Source organism: Cynara cardunculus, assembly GCF_001531365.2.
Source record: "Cynara cardunculus var. scolymus isolate 2C chromosome LG 12, CcrdV1, whole genome shotgun sequence".
Lineage (NCBI taxonomy): Eukaryota > Viridiplantae > Streptophyta > Magnoliopsida > Asterales > Asteraceae > Cynara > Cynara cardunculus.
Window position 1 is genome coordinate 19901135 of NC_037539.1, and position 10086 is coordinate 19911220.

Here is a 10086-nt window from a genome sequence, read left to right on the forward strand (position 1 = left end):
ACATGCAGTAGCTCATTTCTGAAATTATTTCATGGTGTCGTCTTTTCAAGAAATTATGACTTTGCCTTGGTCATATGGAATGAGTTAGTAGAGCTAGTTAATGCCAAAAGATTCCCGTCAAAAGCTCGGAAATTTGTGCCATTCCAGAGATTTCTACAAYTATTCATTAAGGCCATGATGAATGCGAATGAGGATATTCCGGCCAGATCTAATTCTGGAAAAGGGCCAACATTCACAATGACCAGAATCAGACAGCATACTGAAGTGGAAGATCTGGATTCAATAATGCCAGTACCAAAAGAATTGATTGTCCTAGCTGATCAGACTGCTCAGAGCATAATAGACTATAGGAGAGTGATAGATCCAATAGTTCAACCAGAACTGGTTGAACTTGCCCAAGGATCACCCCATGCCTCAGCTAAGAGAGAGCGGTTAGAATTAGAAGAGAGTGTTCAGGAACAGGGGTTACCTGAACAGGAAACTGAGCTGACAGAAAAAGAATCTGAGAGGGGTGAACAGGTGGGGGGAGCGTCTGATCAGCAAAGCACTCAAATTGTCAGTACTTCCTCAACTTCAAGTTCAGAAGCTACTGAATCTGATTATGGGGCACATTCTGGTAATAGTCAAGATAATGATGATGATAATAACGGAGCAGATGATCGTGATCAATCCATTCCTGCTCAAAATATTGCAGTTGGCACCATTGTTGATGATATTGATGACATTTTTCCTGAGTATTCTGCTCAGCAACCGTGTCCAAGCTTGCATTCATTATCTTTCAATGTAGATGAATGTGATGATTACGATCGCATACTTCAAGACATACCAGATTATAGAGGAGATGAGGGAGTAAATGTTGAAAATGAAGAGAGGATGAGAGAAAGGGAAGGAAAAGAACATGGAGAGAGTGAGAGTGGAGCAGAAAAAGAAGATCAAGCTCCTATCCAAACTGATACACTTAGCCGGGCAACCACATCTGCTACTGACATTCATCCGTTGAATGTTAGTATTGAACAAGACATAGCTAGCCCAGCTATGCATTTGCACACCTCTCCTATCCACTCAATTGGTTCTCAACAACCAATTGTTTCATTTTCACATGGGGATATAGCTCATACGCTAACTACTTCTCAATTGGAGAATGTAGTTATTGAAACAAGTAGGCCACTGCCCCAGCCTACGACTTCAATTCTATGCACCTCGAGTCTAGAGCCAATACACATAGGTACACATAAGTCTGAAGCATCTGTTGCTCAAAGTGCAGTTCTTCGTGAACTAGCCAAAATGACCAGAGTGGTGTCTTTTGACATTTCACAAGGACAGATCGAAAGTCCTACCAATGCTAATATTATGCCAACATTGAACGTGGGCATAACAGTTTATTCAATTGTTGTTACAACGGGTATTCTAAGTGAACCAGGAGTTACTTTACCCAACTTTGTGTCAAGGGAATATCTGGACGGCGCCCTAAAGGCTGTTCAAGAAAATTTTGATGCTCAAATGGCTAGTCTCAAAAGAATTTTGAAGGGGAAGGAGGTTATAGAAGAAGAGTCACCGTCTGGGCCATCACCACCGCATGTTCCTGAACAGTCTATACCAGATCAATCGGTGGATGAGCTGAAATCGTTGATGTATGCCAAGTTGATGGCATCTCAGAATCCAGATGTTGAGGACGCAGATTTGGTTAGTCTCCTACGTCAACAATTAGACGTGAACCCTGTTGTTAGAGCCTCAGAGTTTTTGGCTTTTCAATATATGGTTACTTCTAGCTTTTCCAAAGTTAGCAAGTTGATCACATCTAATACCCAAGATCTTAAAAGTTCAATTGACACCCTAGCTGAACGTGTGTCTACCTTAGAAGAAACCTGCAGGTCTCAGGCCATATCTCTCAAAAGAAGGCATGACGATCAGGACGATCCAGATAGTCATGAGGGGGAGAGAAAGAGACAGAGATTGGCTGAGACTTCTGAACAAGGTGCAAGGGTTGGTGAGGAGCCATCAATTCAAGACGTTACTGCTGAAGCTTCTGACCCGAAATCAGTTAGGGAAAGAACAATTGAGGTTGTTGAAGTTGTAGATGAAGGTTTGGAGACAAGTCCTACGATCGAGCCAATGGTTGAAAAGCTGGCGGACTCCACTGTAGGAACAAGGATGCTTTTGGACTTGTCTACCAACGTTGGTTTCAACGAAGGGTTCTCTAAAACTCTGGGTGGAGAGCAAGACTTTGGAGAAGACATTGACAATATAGACGAATCGACTGGGATCTATTTTGACTTTGAAGCCGATATTGATGATGAAGATCCAGTCTTTCTTGTTCAAGAAGAACGTCAGTCTGCTCCAGAATCTTCCACTGCAGTCCTATCTGATGTGCCAGACATTCCAGGTCAAAGAGAACATGTTGATCCAACTGAAATCTTCACCAGAGACTATGTGCCAATTCATATAAGAGCTAATTTTTTTGGATATGATCGAGCAAGGATCCGAGAGCCTTATCTGGAAGATTTCTACTTTGGAATCTTCATCTGACATAGAAAAGTGCTAAGTGGCGACAAAGTTCTAGGTATTCATAAGCAAACAAGGGAATATCGTACTGAATACCGTCATCTTCTGAAAGCCAAGTGTCAACCAATCAGTGAAGTTCGTACAAAGCATCGGATTRTGAYRRTCAAACAAATAGATGCTCAGAAATTGTTGAGAATCTGGTATCCTGTTTTCACTGTAACAAGGTAGGATGGTCAGATTTGGAAATTTAGCGAAGCAGACTTCTCGAACTTATACTTAGATGACCTTGAATATATGTATTTTGAACTCAAAAATATGACGATCAGAAAAGAAGGAGAATTGGTTGCTCTTGAAGCAATCAAGAGATTTATACGATGTCATGTAAAACTGGCAATGGTCATTGATGTACAGATGGGGCTTGAAGACAATAAGCGAATCATCAATCTTAAAAGACCGAATCAAGACCTAGAAGACATTGAAGGCTATCCAGTGTATATGGTTCTTGAAAGCCCAWAGTTCGGGGTCGTCTATTTTGCTCAACTACAAGTAAAGAAGTTCATGAGGTTTAGCGAGTTGAATATATATTCTGACGGTACGATCAAATTAGTGAGAAGGGCACTTGACTTGAAGAGGGTGATGAACGATAAAGCTGCTGAATCTGAATGGATGAGTTCTAAAGAAAGATACTTGATGATCAATGCGATAAACTTGCTCGAGGAAAAGATCCAATATAGGAATGCTCTGAGAAGGCTGGAGAAGATTCTTGGACTGCGCAAAACGAAATTCTCAAGAGTCTAAACTTGAATCCAAAAGGGGAGAATGTTGGGTTCAAGTTAGAGCATTAAAGTTGTATTCAAGTTTCTCCTTAAAAAAGCTTTATTTTGTAATAGTGTAGTTTACTATTCCTAGTATAAATAGTATTTCCCTTTGTAATTGTCATTAACCAAGTCATTAGCAGATTTGTAATCAAGATTAGAGCTGTAAATTTCTCTCTCAATCTAATCATTCTTTGATAATTATCTCTCTACTTTTATGTTCATCTTGATTCTTGAAGATCATATCATGTTTGTATGATTTCTGGACTTCACACCATGACCCATACAACTAGCACTCAAGAAAACAAAGTTTTGATGTTATGCGTGTAGATTTTTCTATAATCTGAGATGTTTGAGTTCATGCATGTAATTATAAAAATTAAAGGATGATTTTGATCCCAAAATATATGATAAAATGATGTTAAATAAGTGTATAAAACGAGAATCAAATTTATAAGTGAAAATGAAGAGCCAAAAAACTCATTTTCCATGAGTTAAGCATTTTTGGTTTCTGGCAGATTTCATGCATGAACTTCATTCGATCATATCTTGAAAAATACTTAGTCAAATGACTTGATTCTTCTTTTGGAGCCCTTTTTATTGAGTTATTTTTCAGACCCAATGGTTTCATGTAAAAACTCGGAGATTTGACCTCTCAACCACTGGGATTAAATTAAAAGTGCAAGGGATGATCTGTTGGAGTAAAAACTCTACTTTAATCAGTCATAACTCTCTTAATATTCCACTAAAATACTTGATTCTTCATCTGGAAATTATTTTATTGGATTATATTTCAAACGAAAGTGGTTTCAATTAAAAAATATTGAGATTTGAGGTCTCAAACACTCAAACTAAGTTGGGTGTGCATGCAATCAGAATTTGACAGATTTGGACATGTGTCTTAAAATGACCATAACTCCCTCCAAATGTAATCATAAATGATGATTCTTTTTCTGGAAGATAGATATTTGATTTAGTTTTAAAACCCAATTGGAAAATTTGAACAATATTGAGATTTGGCCTTCCAAACAGATGTGGCAAAAAGAGTGTGCAGGCTGCCTTGATAACTGTGACACTTAAACTTGAGTATAATGATTAAAATACCTAACCACCTTTAAAAATGGTGTTATTTATGTCAAACTTTCCCCAAGACATTAAAATAAAACATATAAAAATTTGGCTGATCAAATAAATCGAGAAAATAACTTATTATGCTCATATGTGAAACGAAGTTTCTGTCAGTAGAAAAGTGAAAACTCTTGTTCAAGGAAAATATAGATTTTTGATAATATTAAAGAATAAAACGCGTAAGTTATAGATTTTCTTAAAGCATCATATAAATCAATAAATTTTGCATTTAATCATCATCTCAAATTAATACTTAAAATTAATATGTATCACATAAGGATTTTATAAGACATGATGAGCTAAGCAATACCTTAGCCCTAAGAGTTGGACCTAAATCTGATAGTGTGTTTCACTTCCATAAGAAGGACTAGAACCAGGCAATTGTGCAACCATACAACAACTCTAGAATCTGTTGCTGAATAGTTGAGTTTTCACAACCCCCTTTTACTATAACCGCATTTTTGGGAGAAAAGCATGCTATAATACTATGTACCGGTTGCTCTAGTATGCGCGAATTGTTAAATTTTTCATATTGCTATTGCACATGGTTTGTATGCTTGTGTTAGTTGCCTGAGTTTTCTTTTGCTATCGCTCTTAAATCCCTGTTTACCCTTTACACTTCCTATTAATTCATTATATGAACCGTTGGTAATTATGGATAGCACTATTTGGTTTGACAACCCCACTTTTGACTGACGAGTTAGAAGTGCATATTACCAAAATGGGTCTTACACATGTGGATTTATTTCACCGCTGAGGTACGACCCGAGAATTATACAAAATTCTTACACATGTGGATTTATTTCACCATTGAGGTAGGACGTGAGAATAATAGTACTCATGTTGGCGATAGAACATGTAGTCGCGGGATACTATCATTAGGATTGGTAGTGGGCTTGTGGCTTTAGCATTTAAGCATACAATTTTATCTTGTGTTTTACATACTACTGATTACTATTCCATTGTGTGGATTAAACCGCTTTGCAAGCTAAACTTTGTATTTGTTTAAAACCTGTGAACTCACCAACTATTTCAGTAGTTGACCTCTTTCTTCGGCATGCTTTTCAGGTGTTCTTCATTAAGGTTGGCATATAGGAAGGCATCATGTGGCAGCATATCGTTTTTTTTTTTTTTTGTCAAACATGTTATTTCCCTTTTGAAATGTTGTAATTTTGTGACATTGTAAACCTTTGAACTATCTTTTTTTACTATGGTTGGTGTTGTCTTCTACCTTATGTTGCGAAACCCTTCAGCTGTTACATCTCGTGTTTCCGCCGCGGCGGGGTGTGATAAGCTGAAACAGGTATTGGAATTATGATCGATGAGAATTTACGCAAGTAAAATCTCAGGAAATACCTGTTAAGAAAATGTACTCGTTTTCACAAAAAACAGTTCTCTTTCCAAACACTTTTATTCAAAATTTCTAGAGACTCCCCCAGAAAATAGATTTAAGAAATGATTCGATTCAGCTCAAAATAAAAAAAATGGAAACATGTTTAGCACGGGTCCTAAACTGGGTGTTTAGAAACCATATTCATATAAGCATGGGTCCTGAACTGATATATTCAGAAGAATTGTTTGGACAGTATACAACTCCCCCTGAATTAGTGCATCATTGATATGAATCTCTTATCAGCGCAGTAATGATGCACCTGCAAAAACAGATTTTGGTAGCCAAATAAACTTGGGTCCTATTTTATTAGTATCAGGTTGGGGTATGTTGTAAATGTCAAACCATTTATTCCTATTAAATGTTTTCTTTTTAGCTTTTTTAACAGGTTGATCAGATACCCAATAAGATCCATACCAGTCATTATCATAGCTGTTAAAACTATTCCAGCTTTTTTGATAACTGTTGTCCTCATACCACCTGTTGTACCTTTTCTTGTTGACAAAATCAGTGGTTCTGCATGTTGAGCACATGATTCTTCTCTTGCTAAGATTGATCAGATCATTAGTGGATCTCACAATGCAAGGAAGAATAGGGTTAGTAACAACAAACTTATGAGATGAAATAGAATCAGCTTTATTGACCCAAACATTTCTAACTTTTGAATGATAATTAGGTGATCCAATGACATACCCTTGATAAAACTGATATGAAGAACGAGAATTGTTCTTAGAAACAATTGATTTAGGGTTGTTTGAATAACTGTTAGATTTAACATTAGAACAGTCATAAAAGCTAGTTTTACACTGTGATGGAGAACCAGTTGAGCTTTGAGCACTTGAAAAATCTTTTACTTTCTTTAATAACTGGTCTCTTTCATCGGCAACTAAATCGTACTTCTTTTTAAGTTCAGTTCTCATGTTCAATTCAGTTACAAGTTTTGTCTCTAGATCAGACAATTTCTTTGAAGTATCCAGAAATTTATCTTCTAATTCCTTCTTCAGCTTATCAAACACTTTTCTTTCTTTCTCAAACTTCTTTCTTTCTTCATCTAAGCTACCCTTCTCATTCTCAGAAGCAATGTCAAGTCATTTCTTTTTCTCTGTAAGCTCTTCGGCAATTGCAGCATTCTTTTTAGCAGTGTTCCTCTTTTCAAGAGCAAACATTTTCTTTTCTTCTTTCAGTGCTTTCTGCTTTTGAGCAGTGCTATCAGACAATTCCAGATTCTTGCTCAGACATTATTCTTTAAGCTCTTTTCTTTCTTTATCAACCTTGGCTCGTTCCAAGATGATAAGTTGTTCAAAATCAGAAATTTGTTTTATTAATCATTTTAGCATTCAGTTCCAACAAGTTAATCTTGTTTTCAAACGAGATTCGTTCAGTACCAAATCTTTTCTCAACTTCTATTATCCTTTTCATCTCTTTCTCCAGAACTTTCCTTTCAACTTCCAAACTCTTTTCAACTTCTAATACTTTATCTTTCTCCTGTTCCAGTAACTTTCTTTCATCAATCAAATCACTCTCAGATTTACGAAGTTTCTCAGTTAGTTCCTCAACTTCTTTATGATTGTTTCCTTGAGAGTTCCTCTCAGCATTCAGTTCCGACTCAGCTTTACGAATTTTATCTACCAGTTCTTGCTTCATTTTTCTCTGCTTTATTGCTTCTTCATCTGACTCTTTTCTTTCAGATTCCAAAGTCTTTTCAGCTTATGAATTGTAGATTTTAATCCAGAATTTTCCTTTAACTATTCAAAGTCTGTCTTTCGACTCCCTCTGAAATCATAAGCATTTCCAAGTAATACATCAATTTCAGCTTGAAGATATTTCTTTTCTTCTTTACATTTTTCAAGATCTTGTTTCAACTCTTTAACCCATTCCAAATTAGAGTGATTTTCAAGAAATACATTCACATGTTTATCTTTATAATCCTTCACACTCTTTTCCAATTCTGAAATCTTAACTCTCATTTCCGTATTCTCCTTCTCAAAAGAAACTGCCATTTTAAAAAATCAGATTGATCAAAAGAATCTAATGCTATGAAATCAGTTCAAAGAAATCAAAAATTGATAAGCTCAAAAAAAATAGAAAAGCACAAAAACTGATGAGAAATCAGAAAATCAGCAAAAACCGTCAAAAATCAGTAGGAACGGTCAAAAACTGTTGAAATTAGTTAAAAACTGTTAAAAACAGTCAAAACTGTTAAAAACAATCAAAAACGGTTAAAACTGATTAAAACAGTTTACTCCAAATCAGTTCAAAATTCTCAAAACAGCAAAAAAACAGTAAAATTCTCAACAAAAAAAACACTTAAAAACAAAAAGTGATCCAAAAAAATGAAATAAAAAAACAATTGAGCACAAAGAAAATGAAAGAAATTAGCCCGAAAGAAAATGAAAGAAAATAGCCAAAAACAAAACAATCCAAAAACTCTTATGGGCTTGAAGAACAAAAAGCCCAAAACAAAGAAAAATCCTATATCCAGATAACTCTACAGGCTATGCGACTAAGTCTTTGACCGAGAATCTATATTGATCTTCCTTTATCAATATATATTTTTTAAATCTGAAAGTTCTCTGTTTTTGTATTCATCCCCCCTGATAGTCCCACTACAATGATCAATCTTCAAGTAATCTTCATAACATTGGCAGATTAAGATAAATCTTCAAGAACATCATATAAGAGAGTTGAGAGAGAAAGTCAAGATCTTCAAATGTGGTCAACTCTGATATTACATATTCTAATTTTACAATTGAGCTCTCTTTACTACAATTACAAAGACATCACCCTATTTATAGGGTCAAACTACTAAACATAGTCAAAGTCAAACTCCTATAAGAAAAGTCAAATACGATGACTTTTACAACTATAGACAATATTTAACTTTCAAGACGAATACAATTTAATACTGATTTTCAGTCCTAACATTCTCCCCCTTTGTATTCAGACTTGAAAGAAATTCTGCGTTTTGAGTCCTGTTTGAACTTTGAAGCTATAAGCACATTATGTCATCTTCAAAAGAATTCTTCAACTTGAAATCTTCAAGCAATCAACTGTTGAGATAGATCTTCTAGCATTCTCCCCCTCGAATGTAGAATCGCGATGATCTTCTCTTTTGACAATGTAGAATAGTAATCATCTGTAACAACTCTGCCCTTTTGGATTTCCAGGTTAGAACCTTATTACGGGATCTTTATTTGAAAACTAAGTCTTTTAGGGTTAGCCTTATCCAGAATAGGATCCTGAAGAGGTCGTCTAAAAGACCAGAGGATAGAACAACCAGAGGCTCTGGTCTGTACTAACACAGAGGCTCTGTTGTCTTTTCACAGAGACTCTGGCGTCTCTTCACAGAGGCTATGTTGTCTCTTCACAGAGACTCTGGTGTCTCTTCATAGATGCTCGTCTCTTCACATAGGCTCTGGCTCTTTTCACAGAGGCTCTGTACAGAGACTCTGGTGTCTTCACAGATGCTTTGGCGTCTCTTCACAGAGGCTCTGTTGTCTCTTCACAAAGACTCTGGTGTCTCTTCACATATGCTCTGGTGTCTTTTCACAGAGGCTCTGGTTCTTCTTACAGAGGCACTGGTCGCCCATACTTGATCGATTCAGCACAGCAGCTGGTCTTTTTCCAGACTTGGACGTTTTGGCACAACATCATTTTCAGGAGTCCAATCCTTAGCCCCGATAGCTTAATAAAACTTTTTAAGAACATCATTAGCATTAAATTAAATCRTCTTATTTACCTTCTAAAKATWAGTTGTAAATCATATTCCGGCGGGTAGTTGACCAAGTTGGTTCATGCAAATGTCAATCAAACTCGAAACGTTTCACATAAAATAAAGTTGATATTTTAGTCTCGTTCCTTTAAAATTTTAAAGTTTTCCCAAAAGTCTCAATTCCCTTTTGTTTAGTTGCCAACTATTTTAAAACAGTGGCGATTCAAAAGTCCTTGTAAAACCGTTTTGGCTATTTTAGATTTTGGGACTTAGTTTAGAGAAGTAAAAGCCCCTTAGGCTTGGGCCTTTAGAGGCCAGCCCACTAATCCTCTAAAAGCCCCAAATAAATACCCCTTCTCTTTTGAAAACTCTTCATTCTTCAAAAGTTCCAACCTTTTTCGTTCTCCCTCTCTAAATCTCATCACCTTCTAGCCGAACTCTTCCCCCTACAAGTCTAGAAATTCCGCCGCATTCGGGTCGTTCATATCTCCCTCGTCTACAAAAAGGTATGTTCTAAAAGCCATTTATTCCTCTTCTAG